We start from the raw sequence: 26,421 nt of genomic DNA on the forward strand, positions 1-26,421 counted from the left end.
CATTTTCACAAGCAATCAAGAACTACTGGGGGATAATGTGTCAGAAAACCACGATGACGGACGCATATTACTAAAGGCTACCGTCCTCTCTCGAAAACGCGATTGAGTGAATTGGGCCGGTGTTACGGTTGCGTCACATTCGTCTGTCACCAATCGGTCGCATTCGCGTTTTAACTTCATCCATTCAAGTCATGAGGTTGCACCAAGCAACTGGTGTATGAGTACTGACTGTCAGACGGATTACATTGACTGAAATACAAGAACGCCACATTTTTGCGGCTACCCTCCGTAGGGCTACCCCCGCGCCACTACTACTCCCGCCATTTCGTCGCCGATCCACTGAGAAGGTCTCAACGGGACCTCACCACTTCCGAACAGCAGCCACTCTTCCCAATGCCGACGCGGAGGGAGATACTGAGGATGCTACGTCGCAGCGAGTCTGGTGAGGACTAGAAGGCATTCTATTTTGTTCTATTCTTTCTTTTTTGCTTCGGTATAAGCTGCTCACCTTTAGATACTTACGATCTTTCATTAAGTCTCTTAACAGCTATTACATATCACTCACAGATACTCAGGCACGTAGCCGTTAGCAAGAGTACGGTGCAAGCTCCCACGTTTAGCAGTCACGCTTTCTTGTGTTTTCCGTACCTAATGGAAGATGTAGAGCAATCACGAATAGAATTTGACAATTACTAGATAAATAATTAAAGAGCGGTGCTGAGTCAGCATGACCATCGTCAACAACGTAGTCGTCTTAAAGACAGGCACCCTTCCGGAAGTGAGTATTTGCGCCTTGCGTTCATTCGGCGTCACTTTCTTTTTCACGTTGTTTGCCAGCGGGCCACAAAAATCTGGACACAGAAAAATAGAGAGGAACGAAAGAAAAAGAAAAGCAGCAAGAAAAAAATTAAAATAACAACATAATGAATGGCTCTTCCATCTAAAGGTATAATTCGTGAGTTTTAAGATCAGCAAGAAAAATGAAAGATAGAAAGAGTTAGCTGTGACAGGCCAAGTTATTTAGTTACAATTCGCTTTACTGATAGACAGCTAAACACTTTTATTTTTATCCCATTCCACCTTCACGCCACAGGAAGCGCCAGTCATGACTGCTTGTAGCATTTCTGCCCTCATGCACCCGTTATCAGCAGATAACGCAGATAAAACGGTCTAGAATAACGACATAATAGTCTCGACTGTCAAAACGCGCAAAACTCTACAACAGGACTGCCGGCCAATTGGCATATTGAGCAAGTGTTATTCCCTCGTTTTATGTTCACAGCTTGCACACACTCGAGCCATTTTACGGTGCAAGTTAACAGGAGCCGAAGCGAGCTTCTCTTTTTCTTTCCTGATCCCCCCTTAGCGTAGTAAAAAAAGTTAAATCCAAAAATATAACCCGTGCACCAACGCGTGAAACAACTTCCGTTGAGGGCCGCCTCTGCACAGTCGGCGGCACTATTCAACTTGACTGCGCGTTTCTAGCGCTGTAAACAGATAAGTCTTTGAGCAGCTATCGGCGTAGGTGCCCGTAAACATAACGAGGCACGGATCCGCACTTTCGCTGGCTTCCGTTCAAAGTGGGATTTGTTGCGAAAACAAGCTCCCGCCGCTCGTTCAAATATCAAGGTTCCAAGAAGAAACAAACAAGAAAGGTCAAACAATCGCGAGTTGTTTTGAGGCCAGGGGCCGGGCCCGGCTGTAGTTGAACGGATACGTTTTTCAGCAGTCACTCTCTCGCTGTCGTGCTTGCTATATTCATCCGTTTTTGCACACGACCTTATAGTGATATTCAGATTAAGGCAACGTGTACAATTATAGTGCGTCTGTTTTATGTTTTTTTTGTTTTTTTTTATTAAGGGTTTGGCTGAAATATTCCTCTGTGCACAACGAAGAACGCAATGTGTGGTTCACTGGAATGCATGATGCTATTATAATTACTGGAAGCTATGCTGCAATTGCAAACATTTGAAGGCATGGTGCTTTGTAATCACTGGAAGGGACAGTGTTACTATGAGTGAGTCCGGCTGAGTAACATTTTGGCGAGTTTGAGTGCGGGTGACTCCAGTGGAGAAACACTTTAGCTGGTCTTCGTCCGAGTGGGTCCGGTTGAGTAACCTTTGGTGAGTCTGAGTCCGGATGACCACTAAGCATGGAATATAAATGTTGAGCGAGTCTGACTGAGGTCCACTTTTTTGCTGACCTGTGGTCAAATGTACGCGACGTCTTTTATTCGAGCAGGTGCTCTAGTTGACAGCAGTGGGAAAACAAAAGAAAAATTAAGGCATTTTTACACTAGAGGTGCCAAGCCTGAAGGAAGTGCTTAGCTGGGCCGCCTTTCTTGTTTCTCTTTATTTCTTCCTCTGTTTCTTTCTCTTTCTCTCATCTCTCTGTTCTTTTGTCTTTTTGCATTTGTTTCTATCTATTTTTTGCCCTTTTCTTTCTCTATTTCTTGCTTCCTTTCCTTTCGATCTCTATCTCTCTCTCTCTTTATTTTCTTTTCTTCTTACTTCGTCTTTCTATCTTTCTTTTCTTCTTTCCTCTCTACTTTTCTTTCACTTTCTGCCTATGCTGTGATTTAATCTCGCCCGTCCTGCTCTCCTCCTCACACTCATTCCCCTATCCCGCCACCTTCTAAACTGCACTATAAAATGCTATGCCATGCTCTTCTAGCGTGCCTGGATAGCCGAGTGGGTAGGACGGTCGCCTTTGTGTCGCGGGTACTCCGGTTCGAATCCCGCCTTTCCAAGAAATCTTTTTCGCCAAGAATTTCTCTCCTTCTCTTTCTTTTTTTCTCTCACTGTTTCTTTCTCTCTCTCTGTGTGGTCATTCTCTCACCCATAACATTTATTCCATCCGGCGCCGGAGAAATCGGCGCACATGGTTTGGGAGCGAAGCAGAAGATGACGAGGACTGAGAAGGAGAGGAGGAAGAGAGCCCGCGCCGATTCATAATGATTATACTTTCTGTTCGCACTACCCGGTGCAACCAAAAGCTTTAAAGGGATACTGAAGTGGTTTTACAATTCGGTAAAACTTTGTTGTTAACAAGGACCAACATTATTGTCGACGATGGCGTAATTTTTTTCGCTGTTGTGGCAGCAGGAGCTTTAAAATACGCGAAAGAAAAGTCCGTCTTGCTCCGCCCACGCGAACGCGCCGAAAGTGTGGGCGTGACCGCAACTACGTCATCGTCGGTAGTTTTGGCCACGGTGGTAGAATAACAGGTGGCCCGACGCGGCGCTCCGCCAATGCGCCGCGCGTGTCACGGATGTGCTCGAGTTGCCGCCACTTTTCCGCAAGGTGGCAGAAGGTACACTCTGGGCCTAGAGTGCCTCGATGCGCGCGCCCCCGCTTAGAGTGGTGTCAGCTTTTGAAAGGGCAGGTGCCGCCTCTTCGGCCTTGGCGGCAGCGTAGCCGCCATTTTGAATCCCCCGCCCGGTCTCTTGTGCGTGGCGCGCGTGCTGATTTTAGGTCGGCGCACGTTTCCCTCCAGTTTTATGCGCTCGCTACCGTCACCATGGCCGGGTGTTGCGTGCCGCAGTGCACCCATCGTTCCAGAAACGCTGGGAGCTGTATCGTTTTAGAAGATACGAGGTTTCTTTGGACAGTAAAAATGAAACGTGACAAGCGGCATCCGAAGAACACATTATGCACTTGCAGCATAAGTTTCCGGCCGGTATTTCGAATGCACATGCAAGGGTAACTTCTGCCGGTGTTAACCTTGCGTAATAAATGGACACACTGATATCAGCTACATGCTTAAAATGCTTTGGTTCACGTGTGCATGAATCATGCATTTTTCTTGGCAAACATTCTTTACTGCACTTGGTTGGCCCTGTATCTGCCTTTGATTTTTGCTTTCGCTATTTTTGTGATTTGAAAGGTATCATGGAATATATTATGCGTGTTTGTCTGCAGATCAAATCCTTCTTTTTTCCTAATAATAATTATTTATGAGAATTTACGTCCAAAGAATCCGATATGATTATGAGAGGCGCCGTATATAGTGGAAGGCTCCCGAAATTTTGACCATCTGTTGTTCTTTAACATACACCTAAATCTAAGTACGCGGGCCTCTTTCATTTCACCTCCATCGAAATGGGGCCGCTGCGGCAGGGATTCCATCCCGCAACCTTCGGGTCACCAGGCAAGCACCATAACTGAAACCACGGCGGGTTCTTGTTTTTTATGCTCCTTTCCGTGTTTCAAGTACGCCTTCTGTGCTGGTCTGATGCCCATGTATGTATGTGTGCAGTTATATGTTTTTTATCCTTCCCTGTTTCGTTGTTTCAAGGTTACATTTTCGTCCTCTCAAATATTTACGCAGTTTCTGTTTTTTTAATCATTTACGATCACTGTGAATCGACTAGTGGCAGTTGTGTTTTATTGTGTAATTTGCGTTTTATTTGTGTAATTGCTTCTGTCAGCGCAGCATTAATGCGCACAAATAAATGGCCTGTACACTGGACATTAACGTGTACACGTGTACACACACACACACACACACACACACACACGCACGCGCGCACACACACACAGTATTTTGTTTCTTTGAGCAAGCATAATTTATTTATTTATTTATTCATAATGTAAGCCCTGAAGGCTCATACAGGAATGCGCATACAAACCGTTCTCGCGAAGCGTCTATACAAAGAAGACGCATGAAAACAACAAGAAGACGGGGAAGCGTTGTGTACAGTAGACACGCTATGTCATTAAAAAATACAAGAAACAAGGTCAAGTTGTACAATGAGTACGTCATGAAAAGCCAGCTAATGAAATAAAAACTCACAGGGTCCCTTATGTGTTGGCTTAAGACGGCTCGAAAGCGGAAGCCATCTTCTTAGTTTTTTGCGCACCTAGCGCGGTTTTGCATTGCCTCCAAGATCGGAGGCACCTCACCTGGTTTTGCACTGCCTCCGTGATCTGCCCAATTTTGACCTAGCTACAATGTCACGTGATAACGGCATCATATGACGTCACGCCAAAACTTGTGAAGCCATGATGACGTCATATGGTGACGTCATCACGTGACGATGACTTTGCATCCCTCGTCCCCGACGTCGTGGTACGCTGACGCAGTAGACGCGGGACGCCGACGGTTAAATTTCACGTTTGATGAGGCATTTAAGGCTTTTAAAAAATACGTCCGCCACGGTGGTAAAGTGGTGACGGAGCTCGGCTGCTGACCCGAAAGTCACGGGTTCGATCCCGGCCGCGGCGGTCGCATTTAGGTGGAGCCGAAATGCTAGAGGCCCGTGTACTGTGCGATGTCAGTGCAGGTCAAAGAACACCAGATGGTCAAAATTCATGGAGCACTCCACTACGCGTGCCACTACGGCGTGCCTCATAATCATATCATGGTTCTGCCAAGTAAAACCCTAAATATTATTATTAATAAAATAGACAAATGAACAACGCCCTGCATCTGCCGCAAAAATTCTAAAACAGTATTGGAAACACACAATAAAATGTGCATGCAATTAATTGGGCATGCGAGAAAACCGGCAGATGCTGAAAAACAAACTGCAGACACAAAAAGAAGGGAAAACGCACTGATACTGCGAGCATGCAAAGTTTTACGGCATACTACTCAACAACGTATTCATCGTTTTGATAAGGACTCAAGGTGCAACTCGAGTGCCGATACAGTAGCGGCTACAGATGGTGAGCAAGAAATCTCAGCAATAATAATGATAAAGAAGCTTTCGTTTCATTTTAACAGGATATTCGCACCGTACTGCTCCTCGGCCCTTTATTCTGTGTACAATATGTATGATGCCATTTATAATAAACGAGTAAATTGTTTGCAAACTTAACAAAATCAGCCACCTTAATCGCGCTTAGGTAGCTTCGCAACACTAAATTGTGTGTGTTCAGATACATACACTGCTGCTGCTGACATGTATACAAATACTTTAAACGATTATTTGTGTATATGGAAAGCAGAGATTACGAGAAAATTAAGTAAGGCTTTAGAGTTTGTCGTTTCCGGCGTAAGGAAGAGGACTCGGTTTTAACATAACAGAGTGTACGTCTACCTCTTGTGCATAACACATGCCCCGGCCGTCAGCTTACATGAATTACATGCTTCCTTAATAAACATTTAGGCAACAGCAATAAAAGCTGCCGAAGCTTCAAAAAAGAAAAGAAAAAGAGAAAGCTCACTAGCGTGCACTTATTTCCGGACGTATCCGCGCACCGCAAGCGCTTTGTGTAGCGCGTTTCGCATGCTGCCGAGCTGCGGCGGGATTCGCAATGGCGGCCGTCGTAGCAGACGACGCGCCTGTCCTCACCCTCAGCGGAGCGCGCGGGCATCAAGGCACCCTATCTGGGCCGATATCTCCGCTCCGGCGCATTTGAAAGCATGTGATCAGTGTGCGTCGTGAGCATTTAAACTGCAGTTTACACCTTTAACTTTTGAGAAAGAGATCCGCGGTGTATTTATTACACCAGAGAGGCCTAGAGCAACACTGAAGAGTTGCCGTCGCTTAGAACGGACGCGCCACTAATGAAAGCATGCAACGCAACCAGCGTTGCAGCCGCGTCTCTTCCTTTCTGCTTGGTCATCTTCGATAAATGCGGAGGCGTCCGTGGATGCAAGCGTCCGAAGAGCAAGAGCGTCCCTATGTGACGCAACCAGCGTCGCAAAGTCGCAATCAGCCTTCGAGTCATGAACGCGGCCAGATCACCGTGGTCGTGATTAGGTGATCCCACGGCTTGAGATCCGCTCTGATGCGTCGCGTTTGTTGCGCTCTGTCAAACCAACGCGCGCGACCGCATCGGTGTTTCCGCTCACTTTGTAAGCTGGAACCGCGGCTGAAACCACGGTGGCTCGATCTGTGCCGCTGATGCGGCGGCCACCATGGGACGAAAATGCTTCGCTCGAAATTGCAAATCTGGCTACAAAACGTGCAAAGAAAAGCTGTGTCTTCTCTCCGCGCCGAAAGACGAAAAGCGACTGCAGTTGTGGAGAAATGCAATTCCATGGAAAGACCGCCAGCTACTGTTTTCCGACATACATACAATAGCGTGAAAACCAAATGTTTTTTTTTTAACTCTATACACTCGCCGGTAGAATTTTGCACGCTTTCGAAAAAAAAAAAAAATACGCGCGCGTCTCTTGCAATCGGCACCCTGTGACAGTCATATCGGGACTACCCGCGCCGATTAAAAAATTTTAAGCTTCATAAAGCCTGGCGCTCTCACTTTTGCGGTCGAAGCTGGCAGACAGCCACTACAAGCTAGTAAAAGCACAAACAACCGGTTAAAGCCACAAAATTAGCTAGAGAAACCGGTTTTTACAGCCCAGCGAGAGCTTGTAATGCGCGTCTTTCGGCCCAAAAACTCGTCGCGAACCTAGCGGCGGCCGCGAGCAACTCGAGCAGTACGGCGACGCGCTCGCGGCGCTCGATGGACCACCTGTTTTATTCTACCACCGTGGTTTTGGCGGAGCCGTGGCCTCCGTGACTACTTCTGGCTGCGCGCGTTGGTGGAACTGATCGCGAAGGCCATGCTTTTACAGAGCTGATGGCGCCGATGACGCGGCATACCGAAGGTGACGTCACCGCCTTCGCTCAGCAGTTCAAAAAGCCCTGCGGCTGCAGCCGCTCTTTTTTTGCCAAGAAATGCCATTTGCGTTCACTTCTGTGAACTCTTACATTGGTTTTCGTATTCAGCAAGGCTCAAACTATGATTACACATTCCAAAGTCATTTTTTTTAAAAAGTGCTTCAGTGTCCCTTTTTTAAAGAGCTCCGTGCTCTAAAAAAGGAGGAACAATTGAAGCGGGTTACTGATTACGACCCCACTTAGACAATGTTACACATGTTGTAACCATAGCATACCGATATATCCGTATGCAAGAACGAATCTGGTGCAATTCCGGCGGACGCACACATACGTTCGCGAGCCACAAGAAGGCATTCCCCGGGCGCAGCCACCGCCAAACAGGTGTTCATTTATTCTGTCGATCGGGTGCGTGCTGTTCCTTAAAAAAAAAAAAAGAATAAGTGTACTCTTGGCGCGAGAGTTACGAGCGTGACCACATGGCGGGAAAGAAATAAAGAAAAGGCTGACATTGGGCTGTGGCGCACGCTTCATTGACTCGGGATGAGGAAGGCAACCCAACGATGGACAATTCTAAGGACGATGTGTCGTTGTAGCAGCGAACAGCCGTTTATATGCATAGGGAGACGCGCTTCACAGCAATGAGAGCTTCCCGCTCTTTTGTTTCACCGTTGTGGGCAACTGCGAAGTTCTCGAGCGTGAACAGATGCAGCTAAGGTGGATGCTCGGGCGTGTCGGTACGACATAGAGGAAAGAATACAACGCAAAGAAGAAGAAGAAGAAGTGGCTCTGTTCGGTCGCTGTTTTTGTGCAGTGTTCGATTTTTGCTCTTTTCTTGGTCTATCACGCTGACATCCATTTCTTCCTCGGCGTGCCAACAAGACGTCGGGTGAAGACTTCGAGGGCTCGGCGCCTTACAGGTACGAGGTTCCTTTATCAAAGACTTGGCTAGTACGCGACCACTACGGTGGTTGGTAACCATCGCCACGAGCCTTATGCTCGTCCAAGTGCGTCAACCCTCATGAGTGATACTGCAGGACACAATGAAAAGCCTGGGGGCTTACAGGCGCGCCAAAACGTCATAAAGCCGGCACGTTTGCACATTCACAACCGCGAAATGGCTTCAGCGAGCCCAGCAGCAATGGACGACGATGAAGCTGAGCGCAAGAAGCTTCGCTTAGAAGAGAACCTTTTCGACGATAAAACGTCTACTTATAACCTAAGTGATGAAGAAGACATGGGCGAAGATGAACCATTTACGTTGGTTGCGTACAAGAAGAAGCGAGCAGAGGGCATCCCAGTCGTCTTTCGTCCAACAGCTGAAGGTGCTAGTTTCTGGAAAGTGAACCCCAATCGAGTGTCAGCCGAAGTAGTTTCCGCTGCTAAAGAAAAAGTGCAGTCATTCAGAACGACCAGAGATGGAAGCTTCAGTGTCAGCGTTGCTTCCTTAGCTTCAGCCAAGCGTCTTCTAATGCTTTCGAATGTAGGCGGCCTGGAAGTTAAGCCATTCATCCCAGAGTCATACACTCGGAACGTTGGGAAAGTAAAGCATGTGCCTCTGCAGTATTCAGACGAACAACTCCTAGAGTACTTGAGAGATGCAGGGGTTATATCGGCGCGGCGGCAAATGAAATATTACCGCCAGGAAGATGGAGCAGTAACGTCGCGTCCACTTCACACAGTGATTCTGACTTTTCGAGATGACCGCCCGATACCAGGAAGAATCTACTTAGGATTCACCAGTCACCCGGTGGAAGAATATCTTGGTCCAGCACTCCGGTGCTATAACTGCCAGCGATTCGGACACATGGCAAAAAGTTGCCGTAACACACGCCGGTGTAAGATCTGCTCAGAAGAACACCACCATAAGGAGTGCAAGTCAGTTCTTCAACCTAAGTGTGCAAACTGTGCAGGTAATCACGCTGCCTCATATTCAGGCTGCCCGCAAAGTAAAGCTGCTGCGAAAATGCGTCGGCATGAGCTCATTCATGGAAGAAAACCGCGCCCCAATGAACCCTCTCCAAACCTTGAGATTGTTCATCCTGTACGTGATTTACCTCAGCGCACACCGCAACAACAACAGCCGACAAACACACCAAGAGAACCGCCAAGAGCACACCCGAGAGATCACTCACGAGAAGTACATTTAAGTACCCCAACCTACGCGTCAAAGCTGCGAAAGCCCACGCGACCTCAGCCGGAAAGTAGCAGAACCGACAGCGCCAGTGTTCGCCCAAGCTACAACATCGAAACATCACGTCGTTCTCAACAGGCCTCAGAAACTGAACCATTCAAGGGGGACCATGCGTCTGCATCAGCCATGCAATTGATTCTACCAATGCTTTTCGCAGCACTTAAGGCAATCCTGTCTGCTCTACCGGAAGCAAACAACCTGCCAGAAGTAAAAGCCCTGCTGCCTCTGGAAGCACTATTGTATCAACAATCCGGGTCAGACCTGCGACAAGTAACATATGGATAAGCGCTATAAAAATGTCTCCGTACTCCAGTGGAATGCCAACAGTCTTCGAAGGAAGTGTGCTGACTTCCGTAAACTCCTTTTGCAATATAACTTTTCAATACTTTGCATCCAAGAGGCAGGAATGAATGACGATTTCCGCCTCTCTAACTACGTGATATATAAGTCATCTCGTCGAAGTGGTCCTAGCAGAGTGCATCTGTGCGTCAGAAAGGACCTACCTTCTCACCAAGTTCACTCAAGTGATTCGGACTTCCCGGAATTCGTCGCTTGTAAGGTATCCTTTGGTGAGCAGTGCATAACAGTGATTAATTTTTACCTACAACCTTCAAGCCGCATTTCGGTGGAAGAGCTAACAAATATCTTCAATATTTCAAATTCATATACATTCGTATGTGGAGACTTTAATGCGCACAACATAATCTGGGGTAGTGATCGATGTGATGCACGTGGGAACGTTGTTGAGTGTGCCGCAGACAAATGCAATTTGACAATTTAAAATGACGGCTCCCCAACTTTTCTCCGTGGACATAATTACTCGAGTTGCATAGATGTTACCATGTGTTCCCAAGATCTAGTGAATGGTGTGGGATGGACAACGGATGTAGAAACACGTGGGAGTGACCATTTTCCCATCCTTATAAGTCACCCCTACTTGCGAAATGACGACATCAGGCGCTACAGCAAACTGACGAACTGGAAAGCTTTTCGGTACCGCCTAACAAACCAAAATAGTGAACTTGCGACAGTTGAAAGCTTTACTGAATTTTTGCAAGATAATGCGAATAAATGTACAAAAAAAGTCCCGATTCCAAAAGACTATGCTGCAGTCGACGGAGAGTATGAACAACTAAGAGCCATCAGACGACGTTCCGAAAGGGCATATCGACGCAGCGGAAGTTTAGAAGCATACAAAAATGCACAGAAAATCCACAGTGTAATGCGCCGACGACTAGAAAATTTAGGTAAACGACGCTGGCGTGATTTTTGTGGAACGCTCTCTCCCCACACACCTGTTCCAAGAATTTGGCTGGTAATTCGAGCATTTAGTGGCCCTGTATCACAGAGCTTCCCATTTCGTGCGCTTGCTGTAGCCTTGGACAAACGGGAAGTTGTGGTAGCAGATTAATTTTGTCAACTTATCAGCAGGCCCGCCGCATCACAATGTGCCTTATTTGATAATTCTGTCTCGTTAGCCAGCCAGAAAATTAATGCTTGCTATTGGGCCCAGCATCCTCAACTAGACCCTGTATTTACGTTAAGTGAGCTGCAATGTGCTCTAGCATCATGTCGTCAAAAATCGGCCTCTGGACCGGACGGCATTACGTACAATATGCTAAAGAACCTTGGGCCGATAGGCACAACCATTCTCTTAGATATTTACAATAATCTATGGATGCAAGAAATTGTACCCGAGTCTTGGAAGTTTGCTCGCATCATTCCGATCTTAAAACCGGCTAAGACGCCCTTGAGCCTTGAATCCTTCCGCCCAATTAGTCTGACAAGTTGTTTATGTAAAGTAATGGAAAAAATGATTGATGCAAGACTTCAGTGGTGGTGCAACAGAACCGGTGTATTCTCCAACTACTTAACAGGTTTTAGGAAACAGAGATGCACAATGGATGCAATACTGGACATAGCAACGTATGTGGAGCATGAACACGCCTGTGGTAGTTTGACGGTCGCAGTGTTCTTAGACATCAAAAGGGCATTTGACACAGTCAGTCACACTCATGTTCTGCTGAGTATGTTGGAACTCGGACTGTCCGGCAGGTCTTTGCGGTGGATATCTAAATTTTTATCAGGTCGCAAAATATTCATTCAGACGAGCGAAGGAAAGAGTGCAGAACACGACGTCAGACAGGGAGTGCCACAAGGAAGCGTACTCAGCCCTTTTCTTTTCAACTGTGTTATGGCTGATTTAGCTAAAAGACTGCCTTCTAGGTTGAAATACTCTTTATATGCAGATGATGTGTGCATTTGGGCATCTGGCACGGACGTACGGTTAATTCAGATCGCATTGCAAGACGGCATAAATATTATTAACAACTTTTTAAAAGAAAGAGGAATGGTTCTGTCGCACGCAAAGACAGCTGTATTGCCCTGCACCCGTAAGAAGTTAAAAAACGTCAATCTCAATTTAGAAGGACAACCACTAATGACTGTGACGCAGCATCGGTTTCTCGGAGTAATACTTGATAGGCAGCTATCATGGGCACCTCACATAAAGAAACTCGAAAACGAGGTGAATATGCAAGTGAATATACTCCGCAGAATTGCTGGGACATCATGGGGCGGATCTGTATCATCCATGCTCGCTGTTCACAATGCGTTAATACGACAAAAAGTTGCATATTCTGCAGCAGTCTTACACGGCCTTTCCCGCACTTCAGAGGAGCGACTTCAAAGACTATTAGCTAGGGGACTGCGCGTCTGCCTAGGTGTTCCACGAGCGACTTCCAGCAGCCTTGTCATAGCTGAGACTCGACAAGCACCCTTTCCAGTCATGAGAACAATCGAAACATGCCGCCATTTTTTTCGCTTACAGACGCAACACAAGGACCACCCATTGGCACTGGAGATTTTACGAAGGGATAAAAGCAATGCTCATGCAGAAATACAGAGTAATGTACATATATTACCAAGAAATGAAATTTGGAGCTCTGAAATGGACTATCCTCCATGGCTACTTGCAATACCAAGCATTGAATTCTCAGTAGATGGCATTATCAGAAAGAGAGACATGTTCATCCAAGCTGCTCAACAACTAGCGCTTTATCAGATACACATGCGGTATCCAGGGTACATAAAGGTTTACACAGATGGCTCAAGTATCACAACGTCTTCAACATCGGCATTTATCATACCACAGCTCAATATTCAGGAATCATTTAAATTATGTCGTACGACGTCATCTACTACAGCAGAGCTTTTCGCTATTCTGTATGCTATAAAATTTATAAACTCGGCAGCAGACGCGAGAAAATGGGTACTTTTCAGCGACTCACAGGCCGCATTAAGATCACTCTCGAGTACAAACACGACAGTAATTAGTGATAGCATGACATACGAAACGCTGAAAGAGCTCACCAAAGCAAGCAAGGCACAACATGAAATCAAATTCCAATGGATACCTGGCCATTGCAACATTCCTGGAAACACAGCTGCCGATGAAGCGGCACGACAAGCACATCGTAAAGATGTTACTATTTCTTTACCACTTTCGAAAAATGAATTGCGTGGTCTTATAAAGGCTACAACTTTCAGAATGAGCAAAACTGCTTGGTTCGACCAAAGTACAAAGAGCTGTGATTTATATCACATCGATCCATTCATTGAATTCAAAATTACGCTAGCATTAGATAGAAGTATGGAAACTCTTATTCACCGATTGAGGCTAGGCACCGCATACACAAAACATTTTTTGCACAGAATTGGTAGAGCTGAAACTCCCGAATGCGAATGTGGATTTATAGATGAAGACGTATGTCACCTTCTCATAGACTGTCCACATCATGACACGCCGCGACGCCGTCTTAAATCGGAACTGTTGGCATTAGACCGCAGACCGTTTAGCTTGAGGAAACTTCTGGGCCCGTGGCCAACTAGAGTTCTACAGACGCAAGCTTTAAAAGCGTTAACACGTTTCTTACAAGACAGCGGCATTGCTGACAAGTACTAAGAAATACCGCACTTTCATTTGTGTAACACATGTCGTACTTATTATGCGCAGTCTCATATGACACCCATCATATGTGTGTGCTGAAGTGAATAACGTATCGACTGTTATGTACTCACGAGCGAATACATCTTCTTAAAGACCAGACGTGTGCTTTGCTGTTTTGTGCTGGTCGGACCAAATATTAACGACGGACATTATCAGAGACTTCATTCGCTGTCTTTGGAACATTTCTTTATCATTTTGTTGTGATATGTGCCTATAAGTGTGTTTTTGCATATGCGTGCCCGAGTGTTCTATTTTGCATGAACTGCCTTGTATGTTTTACTTTAAGATACGTGTTCAAGTTTCACTCAAGGGCTAAGGAGTAGCCGGCGCCATAATTGTGCGCCAACATCTCCTTATATGTCATATCAATAAAAAAAAATACAACGCAAAAGACGGAGCACAAGAGAAAAGAAACCGCAAACAACAGCGCTGTTGTTTGTGGTCCTTTTCTCTTGTGCTTCGTGTTTAGCCCTGTTTTCTTTACGCTGTGAACAGATGTTCGTGCGAGCGGTTCCGATCTCTCCGTGACTCTTCTTCGACTCCGCTGGTGTACGTGTGCTTCTCGTCCGAGAACCAAAATGACAGCCGAGATAATAGTAAATATAGAGCTCGCGTGCGCCTTCAGTTCGTTGTTACCTACATACATACATACAGTCGGCGTCAAAAATTTAGAGACCGCAAGGCCGGAGAAAACTTGTAATTTCCTGGCAAGCCAGATTATATTTTTCGGGGGGATGGGGGATTGAATTATTCTTTGTGTAACCTCGCATATGTGCGCATATTGTACACATGCAAAATTGAGTAATTTCTGTGGGGTATCAGCTCCCCCCTTCCCTCTCTCCCCTGAGTTATTCTGAGCCCACAAGAGCTTTTGTATTTTTCGATACAGCGTTTCTAACATCTGTTTATATTGCACGCGGCTCATTTTCATTACAAACTTCCGGGTTCTCCGAGTTCACCAGTACCACCTACTTAATTTTTTCTTAACTGTCTCACTTCACGCCTTTTATTGTTAACAGTACAAAGAACCAACTAACCCACTCACAAGTTTCTACCACATTCTTAACCTTGACAAGGGGTTCGCTTGGTCTTTCCAACACACCCACCTTAGGAACGAAGAGCCTTCCAGCCAAACTATGCCCCGTATTCCTGGAATGCGCGTTCCTGTCCGGTCAAGATTGGCTCACTCCCTGCTGCCTATGCATAGAAAAGCGGGGCACGCGGTTGCTAAGGGGGGTGCGGTGAAGCACTAAAAAGCTAACAAAGCTGACCACGTGTTCGCTGGAATCTACAGGCAGGGGTGGGGAAGGGGGGGGGGGAGAAGAGAAGGGCAAAGGGGAGAGAGGGGGAGGGGGGCTACTGGCAGGCACCAGAGCAGTGAGTGATTGCAGACCGGCTTCTTTGGAGAGGTTTGCATCGACTGCGCAACGCAACGCACGTGCTCCGCTTACGAAACGTTCGCTTCAGAAGTAGACAGCAGGCCCCGTCGACGGCTTTAACGAAAAGCCAACACTCGCTACGTTGAGCCCCGAATACAGTTTGAGAGCCCTTCCTCTTGCAACCCTATGGCTGTAAGAGTTCAGAGTCCGTTGCAGATGATTTTAGAGTGGTTTTGGCCCTGGGTTATTCGCAGTCAAAAGCACTGCCGTCCGCTCTCGCCCTTACCGCATGCGGATGCCCATGGCTGTTCTTTTTTTTTTCTATCTTCGGGTGCCTTTTAATTTTTGATTTCTTCCGATAGCTGCCATTCGACCAATATGAACCTACGTGTTCTTGCTTATTCAGTATGCAAGTAAACTTAACTTCGATTGCACGGCGGCTTTTATGCTCTCTTGGGATGTTGTTCTTTAGTTTATTGGGGGACTCGTGTTTATGTTAATGAGATTGTTTGTATTCAAAGTAGCGCGCGCTTCCTTTTAGTTGTACCTTTCGAATCACGCGTTCGACTCTCAAAGCATGCTGGGCCTTCGTTACTGCGTAAATACTGGGATGTATATCGGGGTGCGCAAATATTTGAAGTTCCGAATACAAGTAGTCTTTCGTGCTCGATTCGCGTTCGATTGAAAGTGACCTATCTGAAGTCAAAGGTTCGTATTTTTTTCTTCTGAAATACGCAAGGTAACGACACTCGCTCAAAACGGTGGCTCTGTTCGTCCTTCGGCAGAAACAGGACTCGGCCATATGGCAAAAAGCTTTGTTGTCCTTCGGCATATCTGCCGAAGGACAACAAAGCTTTTTGCCATTCGGCCGAGTCCTGTTTCACTGCTAGCAATAAAACAGCATTCGGCAAAATGACAGAAGATATGATTAGATATGTATGGGGACGTCCTTGTGTGCTTATTCACTAGGAAGCTTTGTGGGCTACAAAACTGAGTCAACACACGAATGGCGCATCTTTATCACCTACCTTGTATTCCACTCACAGGTGGAGCATTTTATCTCTCCGCTGCTATCTTATCGTAGTAGGCGCCTGCGGAAGGAAATACGCTTATCCTAATGGTTTCTTCTCTGTGTTGCCGAGACAGGCAACCACAATGGCCCGTTGTTTTATAGCAGTGTTCCAGAGTGGCGCCGTAGTAAGCGAGCTTCGAAAGGAATGCGCCGAGGACAACCTTAATTTCCTATACATGCTTCCGGAGCAGTAGCTGAAGTTCACGCGAGACCAAAGTCTGCCATACAGTCGGGACAGCTCTCCTCAACATTTACGTTGTGCTTCGAGCTCATTTATTGCTATTATCAATGTTTTTGGCACATGGTGAGCTCTATTAGAGTGAGAGAGAGATAAAAGACAATAAGGCCTTGGAGGTTAACCAAACATTCGCCAGTTTACTATCCTATGCATAGGGAAGAAAATGAAGGCTTGTAGAGAACGGAAAATACAGCTGTATCAGTTGATTGCAATTCAAAAAAGACGATAGCGCTTTTAACAGCTGATAATAATTTTTACCAGCAATAGCCAACATTTACCGTCAGTTAGCTAACTATGCTCATGACTCAGCATCAACAGCCAATATTGGCCGATAGCCGTAGTAAGAAACCGCGCTGCCAAATTCATCATGCACTAGTTAACATAAAGCACACTAACCAAAATCGGCCAGCTGTAGCCAGTTCTATCTAGTGCTTGTAGCAAGCAATCAATTACTGTTTTTGAACTTCGAAAGAAATACTTAAATTGCCCTGTTGACAGAATGTGGGTAAAATAGGTGTAGGCAAATTCTTATACAATAAAAGTGCCCAGGAGACAAGTACAAGGAGTGGAGGGGGGATGCGTATGTGTGTTCATCTTCTGTGTTTTTACTTTGTCTATGGTGCGCATTCTCGTAAATTAGATCGGGTTTAGGTATATATTTTTGCTTTGAAGCAACAAAGCCTTCATTTGTGAGTAAGCGCTCGTGTTGTGCACTTTCTCGTCCTTGCCTTCTTAGCGCTTCTATTATATCAGAATGAACCAGAACCAACCACCCCGCTTTTCCGTTTTGCTTAGGTCTAGGAAGTGCGTGTACATTCCGCTGGCGTATACCGATAGCGGTGGCAGTGCGTGTGTGAGCCAGCCATCGATTAATATGCATAAAGAAGAAATCAAACGCTTGAGCAGTTATCTCTAACGTAGATACAACGCAGATAAGTATTGGTATCTATTTTCTTCCGCGGCTGTGTGCCATTTCAGTTGTTTGTCGGCGTTTGTGTTGTCCTGGCTCCTCTCTTGTGTCCGTGTTTGCACGCATGCCGTCTTTTAGCATGTACGTTCATTCGTTCATTTAGTTCTATTAAGCACTCTTTAAAGAACCGAGGTGATCAAAATTAATCGGCAACCCTCTACCACAGCGCTTTTACTAGCCCCTGCTGTTACTTTTCGGACGTAGGACACTACGAATATTAAGATAATCTTGCCAGAAGAAAACTTGCGGCTTTCAAAGAAACTTATACTGTAAGTATTGTCCCTGACAGGACCTTTGATTTAATAATAAATAAAATGAATAAATGAATAAATCATTGTACAGAGTAACACCGCCTCCCAGAAACGAGAGGCTGGGGAGCCACTCTCCCTAGTCGAAATGACCCCCGCGGTAACGCAGGCAACTGGATGGCCTGGCTTGGCTCGCGTCTAAACTGCGTCTCGACTTGGCTCCCTCACGAGCTACGAGTATTCACTCTACCGCGAGCCTCGCTGTAACCCCATGAATGAATCAGCTGATCGCCGGCACTGTTCAGTGTGAAGCTATGTATACGTTCTTTTTCTGCTTCTTTACATTTGCGAGATGCTCTCCTGAGCTACGCAGTGTGACACAAAAAATCCTATTTAGGGCTTTCCTCTTTGCTGTTTTTAGTAGCACCATGAATTTAACCTAGCTGTCGCTGAGGTTGCACAGCGTGTCAAGTACATCGGGATCACTTGAACCATTTGCTGTTTGCTAAACATATCGTTGTAGCGCAAAGCTCGAAGAAGAAAAAGAAACATTTTTACTTTCTTTTTCGAGTTTTTCGCCACGACGATATGTGTGGCAAGTACCGCTGCCAAGAATCTCATCTGCGTGTTTGCTGAAAAAACTTGAGCTGCGGGTATGCGACACGTTGCTTGTAATCTTAGCTAAAAGTTATTGCTCTTACTGATGCTTTTTGCTCCTGCTCAAATTTTACAGAAAGCTCATGTTGTATGGTACAGATCGTATAGGGCAACACTTGGAACTACTATTTTGACCCAGTTTTAAGGAAGAAAATGAAAATTTTCATTAGCTTATGAGAACATAGCTTGCCGCGCAGACTACTTTAGCAGAAACTTGTGTCGGCGCTTGCCGGCAGTTTCGAGAACAATTCAATTTAAAAAAAAAACTTTGAATCGAAGTATGTCAGTTGTACTAAAAAGGAAAGCTTATCAGTGTAGAAGCAGTAGCACATGCGACTAAGATATCACTTGCGACCAGCACTCTTTCACATCCTCTTTCCGCTTCCCCTGTATAGGATAAATAGCTGGAGATTTCATCTAAATAACCCCCTCGTTTTAGAGCTATACCTCTGCTCCTCCCGGAACAAACCATGAAAAGGACTTTGTGCATTCATTTGACCTTGAAACTCAGCCAACGTCAACTTCCTTCTCGCAAGTGCGTCGTCTTAGCAACGGACATGCGCAGTGTCGGCTTGTTCTCCTCTCCTGCGCACCCCTCTTCGTCGGTCGGCGGGATCCCTGAGCCGGCAGTAGCAAACGCCTCGAGACCTCAAGTCTTGTCACGTGACTCCCATGCCGGCAGTACGAATATAAATTTGAGCAGTGTGCCGCGCTGGACACCGCCGCGACATGCTTTCCGCGGTAGCTGCTTCTATATCTGGACTGCAACGCGAGCAACGCTATGAGGGTGTTGCTGCGGTTTCCTTGGGAAACTGGACTGAACGATACGTTGTGGCTGTTGAGTAACTACGTTGATGTGTATCTTTATACAGTGCTATTTTCATGACTTCGAAGTGTCGTTACAGAGTCTCTTATCATCTTAGATTGTTTTGCATCCCCTTTCCAAGTAGAGTGTAGCCAACCGCAGATATCTTCTGGGTAACACCCTCCCTTTCCTCTGCATTTCTGTCTCTCTCGATGAGCTTGGTGTAACCCCGTTCAACCGCATTTTTTTCCTTGATGGTTTTTCTTTTCTCTCTCTCTTTTTTAGTATATGACATTGGATTCTTTCCCCACATGTTACAATTCATCCAGAATCGGCTTCAGCGTCTTAAAGAAGAAACTTGTACAAAATTGGTCGTGCCTTAGAGCACATTTACCGGTACCGCTATAAGAACTTTCACCTTTTTCGCATCCACCACCCTCTACGTAGCCTCAACTCGGCGAGGCGTTACCTGCAGCGCCTCAGTCGAGCCACGCGAGGTATAACGGCCCATTGCAACGTCCTCGCCCCGAGAAGCTAAGCGTAAGTCCAGAGCTCAACGGCCATTCGGAAAGCCCCTTGCGAGAGAACACTATAGTAGTAGCTGCTTGCTGCACGCACGAATGACATCGCCGTTACTGGCAGTGGAGAAAGGAAGGAGGCTAGGCAGGTGCGCGAGCACTTGCTTTTGCGGCGTTGCTACCGAAGCCTTGATCCCTCGGCCTCACGAGCTTTATGGCCAATGGCACTTTCCTTGAATGGCCTGCTCCGCACGTCTTGTAAGGTGCTGGCGGGGATATCTGTGGGAGTGGCTCTAGCCTATGCTACTCCACTGACTCTCGGCGTTTTCCATGGTGGTCTTAGTTTTCTCGTGTGCTGGATACTTTGATATTATCGCTCGAGCGCGGATGCCGAAGGCTGTCTCTCAGTCCTTTCTTCGTTTTCTCTTGTTTTTTTTTCTTTTTCTTCTGTGAGAGATACGATTTTTTTTGCGGTTTCACAGCTCTTTTGATGCCTATAGGTTGTTTATAGTTCATTTATTTATTATTTTTTTCTTTTCGATGACGGTACAGAACCTACCGTTACATTATTTTCATCTCATCTATGGTCTTTGCCGTCCACTGGCATTCTACAAGCGGTGATAGTTAACTAAATTCAGGAAAGAACCCACTCAAGCCGTTGTTTTTGATATTCGAGAACGTCACTGAAATATACCTTAGCATAACTCGTTGCTGGGCTAGCTGGCAGATCACTTTGAATAAACTAGATTCCAAACCACCAGCAGAAGAAAAAAGACACAGAAGAAGCTGAAGAGGCATCCCATCTCTGGCCTGGTTCGTGGCCCATCCCCCTTTGTGGGTGAGCGCCATAAGAGTGAGGACGTCATCAGCATCTTCTTCTTTTGTCTCTGCCTTGTTGTGCGGGTCATTCGGCGTCTAGTTTATTCAAAGAATCACGGAATTCAGATTGGTTGAGGACTATGGTCCTCCTGAAACAGCGGATTTGAATAACGAATATTACCAACACTTTTATCAGTTACATAAAACTATTCGACGTGTGGAAAAATTTAGTTACGTATAGACATCCTTAGGTCCTTACATAGGTCAATATGTAACATCCTTATGGACATCTTACATAGGTCAATAGTAGACGATATCAGCCAAAATTGAACCTACGCTACCTGGCATACGCAATAATTTAGCATGAATTAGCAAGCATTTGCCTACATTAGGCAACGTTAGACAGTAGTAGCTACTACTGGTGGCATGCAGGTGAACACAACTATGTTGCTTGTATCAGCGGAGTAAATACGGTAGAGCCGAGCAACGTCACTCGTGTTTGTTTGTACGTGATTGCGTACACTCTTATAATTAATAAAAACTCGCAGGGTCCCTTGTGCACTCAACTAAGACGACTTGAAGGCGAAAGCCATCTTTTCTTCGTTCGAAGTCGATGTATTGATCTTGCCCCGCCGCCCTCCGATAGCTTTCTGCACCTAACGGGGTTTTCCACTGCCTCCAGGATCGGAGACACCTCACCTGGTTTGACACAGCCTCCATGATTCGCCGACCTTTGACAAAGCTACGACGTCATGTGATGACGTCACCATGAGACGCTACGCCACGTGACGCTACGATGACGTAATAATGACGCCACAAATTTTGGTGACCTGTGACGTCATGATGACGTCACCAGATGATTATATTTTTTCATCTCTTGCGTTGATGCCGCCGACGGGGGACGCCAACGCGGGAGAGGTATCTAAGGCTTTTGCCTTAATAATATTTGTTCGGGTTTTATGTGCCAAAACCACGATATGATTATGAGGGATGTAGTAGAAGACTCCGGATATCAACCACCTGGAGTTATTCATAATGTACCTAAATGTAGTGTTATTTGCATTTTGCCCCTCCCCCTTCCACTCCCCCACCCCGTCTAAATGTGGCCGCCGTAGCCGGGAGTCGAACCCGTGCGCTCGGGCTTAGCAGTGCGACACCTTACGTGTTAAGCTGCCGCGGCGGGTAAACTCCTTTAATTGCGCTTTGATGAAACTAAGGAGCATACGATACCTAAAAGATCATTACGTAGCTTTGCACCAACAGTATCAAAGGATATGATCACACTGTTAATTTGAATAGCCAATATATAGTTAAAGGCTTCCACACTATGGCGAGTACAGCGCAGATCGAAGTCGAAATGAAGTGGATGGAGGGGACAGCCAGCCTAAGTATACAGAAGCCGAGACAACTGAGGTTCTGCGCAAGACCAACGAAATCAGGAGAATCCAAAACTAAATCAGAGTTTTCTGTACTCACCGTACTGTGTACCTGAAGCAAGAAAAAAGGAAAGAAACCAGACAGCTCTAGGATGAATGTACAGCGGCCCATGTTAGCACGGGCAAAGCTGTACGAGCCAGTGGGATCAAAGCCAAATTGGAACGGATAACGATTCTCTAGCATTCCGCGACAAAGAACAGTGCGTCACCTTGGCACCCACTCTGATTCCTAATGAACACCTGATTAAGACGGCCCGTGCCAAAGAACAACGGTCTCCGGAGTCGTTTGTTTCTCTGTCCCGTCGCCGCAGGTCAGGCTCCTTTGTGCACACTTAACGGAGGGGATGCCTTCCCTCCATGATTACACACGTTCGCGAGGCATTCCTTAATTTGCAGTCCCGCCGTCCTTTGTTGTCGTTCGCAGCTTGTTTCCGCCTTGCCCGTGAGGTACCAGAAATTTACAGCCGCGCGACGCATACGCTGCTCTAACACAGTTCGAGATACAGATAATGGTTTGAGTGCCAACCCGTTGTACTGCGTTTGCTTCTGGCCTTCCTTTGGATGTTGATGAAGTTTTGTTTCTCTTCAAGCGTAGCGCCAATGGAAGTGCCTGCATTTACTCCAACTGGCAACTTCGTACGATGATGATTGTGATGATAGTAATGAGGATGACAGTAATGTGCAGGTGAGAGAAAGACAACCATAAAAAAATATCTATCTATCTATCTATCTATCTATCTATCTATCTATCTATCTATCTATCTATCTATCTATCTATCTATCTATCTATCTATCTATCTATCTATCTATCTATCTATCTATCTATCTATCTATCTATCTATCTATCTATCTATCTATCTATCTATCTATCTATCTATCTATCTATCTATCTATCTATCTATCTATCTATCTATCTATCTATCTATCTATCTATCTATCTATCTATCTATCTATCTATCTATCTATCTATCTATCTATCTTAATCGATCTTCATCAGAAGGCCGTACCCCGACCGAAACGTGAATACATCGCTTCGTGCAAGCGTCTACCTCACAGTGTGTGTACTCACTTTGTATGAACGTTTATAAAAGACAGATACATTAGGCACCCCACCTCACTTGCGCGCTGTGCGTTTGCAGCTGCGTCTCCTTGTCTGTGTGCCTCTTTCGTTTCGATACAGAAATTTCCAGACACGTAGAATAATGCCATGCACGCGCATGCATAACATTCTACATGACCAGTCAGCCGCATATAGCAAGTTAAACAGTGATGGGAAGTGTGTGTCGCTCGCAACTCTACATTCTTGGAGGGCTTCGAACATCTCTGTAATACCCAGTCATCGCAAACGCAACGTAGTCTGCAAAGACGTTCCCAATGATGTGACGGGTCACGTAGTGGTCTCCCTTGAGAGGACACTTCGCGCGTAGGCCGAGCAGGCAATTAATTTAATGGCGTACAGGAAAGCGCGTACTCACAATCGATTCAATAACGTCTACTATCAGCAGACACGACACACCCGAGAAAGCCATCCAACCTGGGGCACGTTCAACGACTGTCCTTCCGCTGAGGATCGGGCAACACATTCCAAGTTTCGTTTCCCTGATTTCTTTTTCCTTCTTTGTTTGTTTGTTTGCTTGTTTCTTTATTTATTTATTTACTTATTTATTTTGTCTTCCGTGCCATCATGTTGGTACAGTCTCAGGAGACGGGAAACAAAGAAGCGTCCATCGCTAAGCAGGATTTGCGCGTTGTAGTTGCGAGGATAGGGGGCACAGGAAGAGACAGAGAGTGAGAGAAACGACATGGCAGGAAGCCAAGCGTAGGGACCCTCAAAGTCACATAAGCGGTTCCGCGAACAACAGTGGCAACGGGAATACACCTCCCCGTCTGGCTACTAATTCCTTCTTTATTTCTTTCACGGCAAGTTCCACTCGGGAGTCCGTTGTAATCTTGGCTGCGTGGTTTTCTCCTCCTGGCTATGCTACGTTGATTCTCGCAGCCCTGGGGACGCTCTCGCTCGCAGTGGCTTGTAAGAAAAGGGAGACCACGTTCTCTGCGTAGAATCTTGGTATACCAGGCACTCTCCAGCAGTTTATCTTGGTTTTTCTTTTTACTTCCGATCTTACACGACGTGAAGATGGTTCCTTGCGGGATAATCTTTTCCCACTTATAGCGTGCACCGGTCACGGCCGTGGGTACACACTGGGACCGGATAGGCCGTGCTCTTGTTTATTATTTACTTATTACAAGACAACGCGCCGGTGTGTCGTTTTGAACTGATACCGCTGGTAAAGCATGTGCAACTTGCGTTGTGCTTCGTGGAATGCTTATTATTGATATTAGCTGTAGAATGGCAGTAAACCGGGCATTGCAGGTCGAGAAAAATTCAGTTACTGATAGTTTTTATACCGAAGCTGTAAAGGGCTGGGTTCCGGCGGATCGCGTCTGCGGAGAAAACGACACGTATAACAACAATTTTCTACGCCCCTCTCCCCCTCGCCACCGCCGATGCCTCTTTCACAGTGTCGCGATACTCGACGGCGTGACTTCCCTGCCATCGTTGCGCCCCTTTGTCTTGAGAAGTGGAGATCGCGCTAGCGCTGTTATCTTCAGTTTCCCTTTGGACTCTGCTGTGGGACGTACGCGTGTTGTTCATTCGGAGGAAGAAGAGCGGCAATTAAGGAGCGCCAACGCACACAGAAGCGCCAACGGGCTCGAAAAGCACGCGAACTCGCTGCCACAGAACGTGCAGCCACAGCGGCTGGCCTCGCTGGGTTCCACCTTCCCAGTAGTCGGAGGGCTCTGAATTTTTCTACTCCCAAAGAGGATATATAATAGGCGAAGGTACAGTTGCTGCTTTACTACTGTAACAAATGCAAATTTACAAAGGGCGCCGCCGATCTAACCGAATGAAGTAAACGATGCATGCGAGTGGTCTTTGTTAGACACAACCTGGATGGATAAAAGCAATCTCAGCTTTTGTCTCATCAAGCATATTTCGATGTTTTACAGCGATAATAAGGTTCTTTTCATAACAGTGTTCGATAACAGTGTTTTTTTTTTCTGAAGCGAACTACATTTGTGTATGATATTTCATATTTTTTGATCTTCTTATCACCAGTTTCATGTCTACTTTATCGCTTCTACATATTTGTGCGATTATTTAAATTCTAGAAGAAAGTTAAAGCGCACCTGAGAGTTCTAGCAAAATTAGACAGGAGAGTGGAGCACTTTTGAGGTGCTTTTTTTTCGATTTCTTCAAGAGAGCGCACAGTTTCGCGCTTCGTACATAAAGTTCTCAAAACACAAAGAGTATGAAGCTTCGCTATAAACCCACTGTTGCATTTTTAGTTTGCTTTGACTTTTTTTTTTCCTAAACTTTTTCCCCACAGTCTCCTACTTATAGCTGCAACAATCTCCAAAATTTCGTGCTGTCTCTCTTTTCGCCCCTCTGCTAATAATGATGATTTCTCATTAGATATGCTACTCTTATTAGCCTTGGACTCGCGAAATAGAAACTTGGCCTCCAGGCCACGACCGTTGCTGTTTCACGCTACATTAACTAAAATCGGCCATTTCCGCGGACGATTCCCTTAATTGGACGTTCCCAACTGCACCCGCCGTATGAACAAGAAACAAGCAAACAAAAAAAAAAGCTTGCGATAAAAAGAAAACAAAATAGAGTAAGCTAGCACGGTAGCGTCGAGAACGGTTCGATGCTTTCCTCAGGGAGTTAACCTGGCGGGGAAGCTTAAGGAGGCTTATCGAAAATGGAAACAGCTTAGGGAAGAATAGAGGAGCGTAGGGAAAGTATGGGAAAAAGGAAAAAAAAGGCGGGCTAAATTCGTTCGCTAATCGAAACGACACAACGCCATTGAGTATGCAACCAAGAAATCGGGCAGGGTACGTTTTAGGGTTGACTTCGTTTCCCAGGTCGGCCCAGAAGCATTACGTGGACTCCGGTTTCAGGACAAAAGGGAATTATTGATCTGTTAATGCGTGCAGTTTTTTTAATTTAACGAACCAGTATGGCTGTGCAAACTGGCGAGCAGTGGAAGCATTGTTGGTCGCGAAAAATTGCCCAATGTGGTCGAATGCCCAATGTGGTCGAACTTCTACACTGCACAAGCCGACGTTACAAAAAAAATAATAATGAAATTCGCGCAGCTTGCATTAATTCGCGGAAGGCTTGAAACAGTGAAAGTGTACGATTCTGAAGTCTAATCATTTTGCTTCTAGGCTCTTGCTAGGCTTTAGCTAGGCTACTCACGACACGGATGTCCAAACTCCAGAACCGAGCGTTCGCGCGTCTAATAGATCTACGGGCACGCCGTCGTCGGCGTAAGCTTCCATCACTTCGGGCTCTTCTCGCTGCCGCCGTTGCCTTTCCCATTTTCTAGTGTGGCAGCTTGGCGCAACTCGTGCCAAGTCTTTCTATCTTTTTATGCCTATTTTGCCATTATTTGTCGTACCTGCGAGCCCTCGCAGAGCGAGGGGTCGCAGGTA

The 26,421-nt window shown here is 46.0% G+C and overlaps 1 protein-coding gene across 1 annotated transcript in view; it reads left to right on the forward strand.

The window, feature by feature from the left end:
- Positions 1 to 281: 281 nt before the first annotated feature.
- The window catches only part of LOC119371643 (uncharacterized), a 204,357-nt gene continuing 178,217 nt past the window's right edge, over positions 282 to 26,421 (forward strand). The window contains exon 1 of the mRNA XM_049419928.1: positions 282 to 347. The gene's annotated coding sequence lies outside the window, so the exon portion shown is untranslated. The remainder of the gene's footprint in view (positions 348 to 26,421) is intronic.

This window comes from Rhipicephalus sanguineus, chromosome 10 (assembly GCF_013339695.2).
Source record: "Rhipicephalus sanguineus isolate Rsan-2018 chromosome 10, BIME_Rsan_1.4, whole genome shotgun sequence".
Taxonomy (NCBI): domain Eukaryota; kingdom Metazoa; phylum Arthropoda; class Arachnida; order Ixodida; family Ixodidae; genus Rhipicephalus; species Rhipicephalus sanguineus.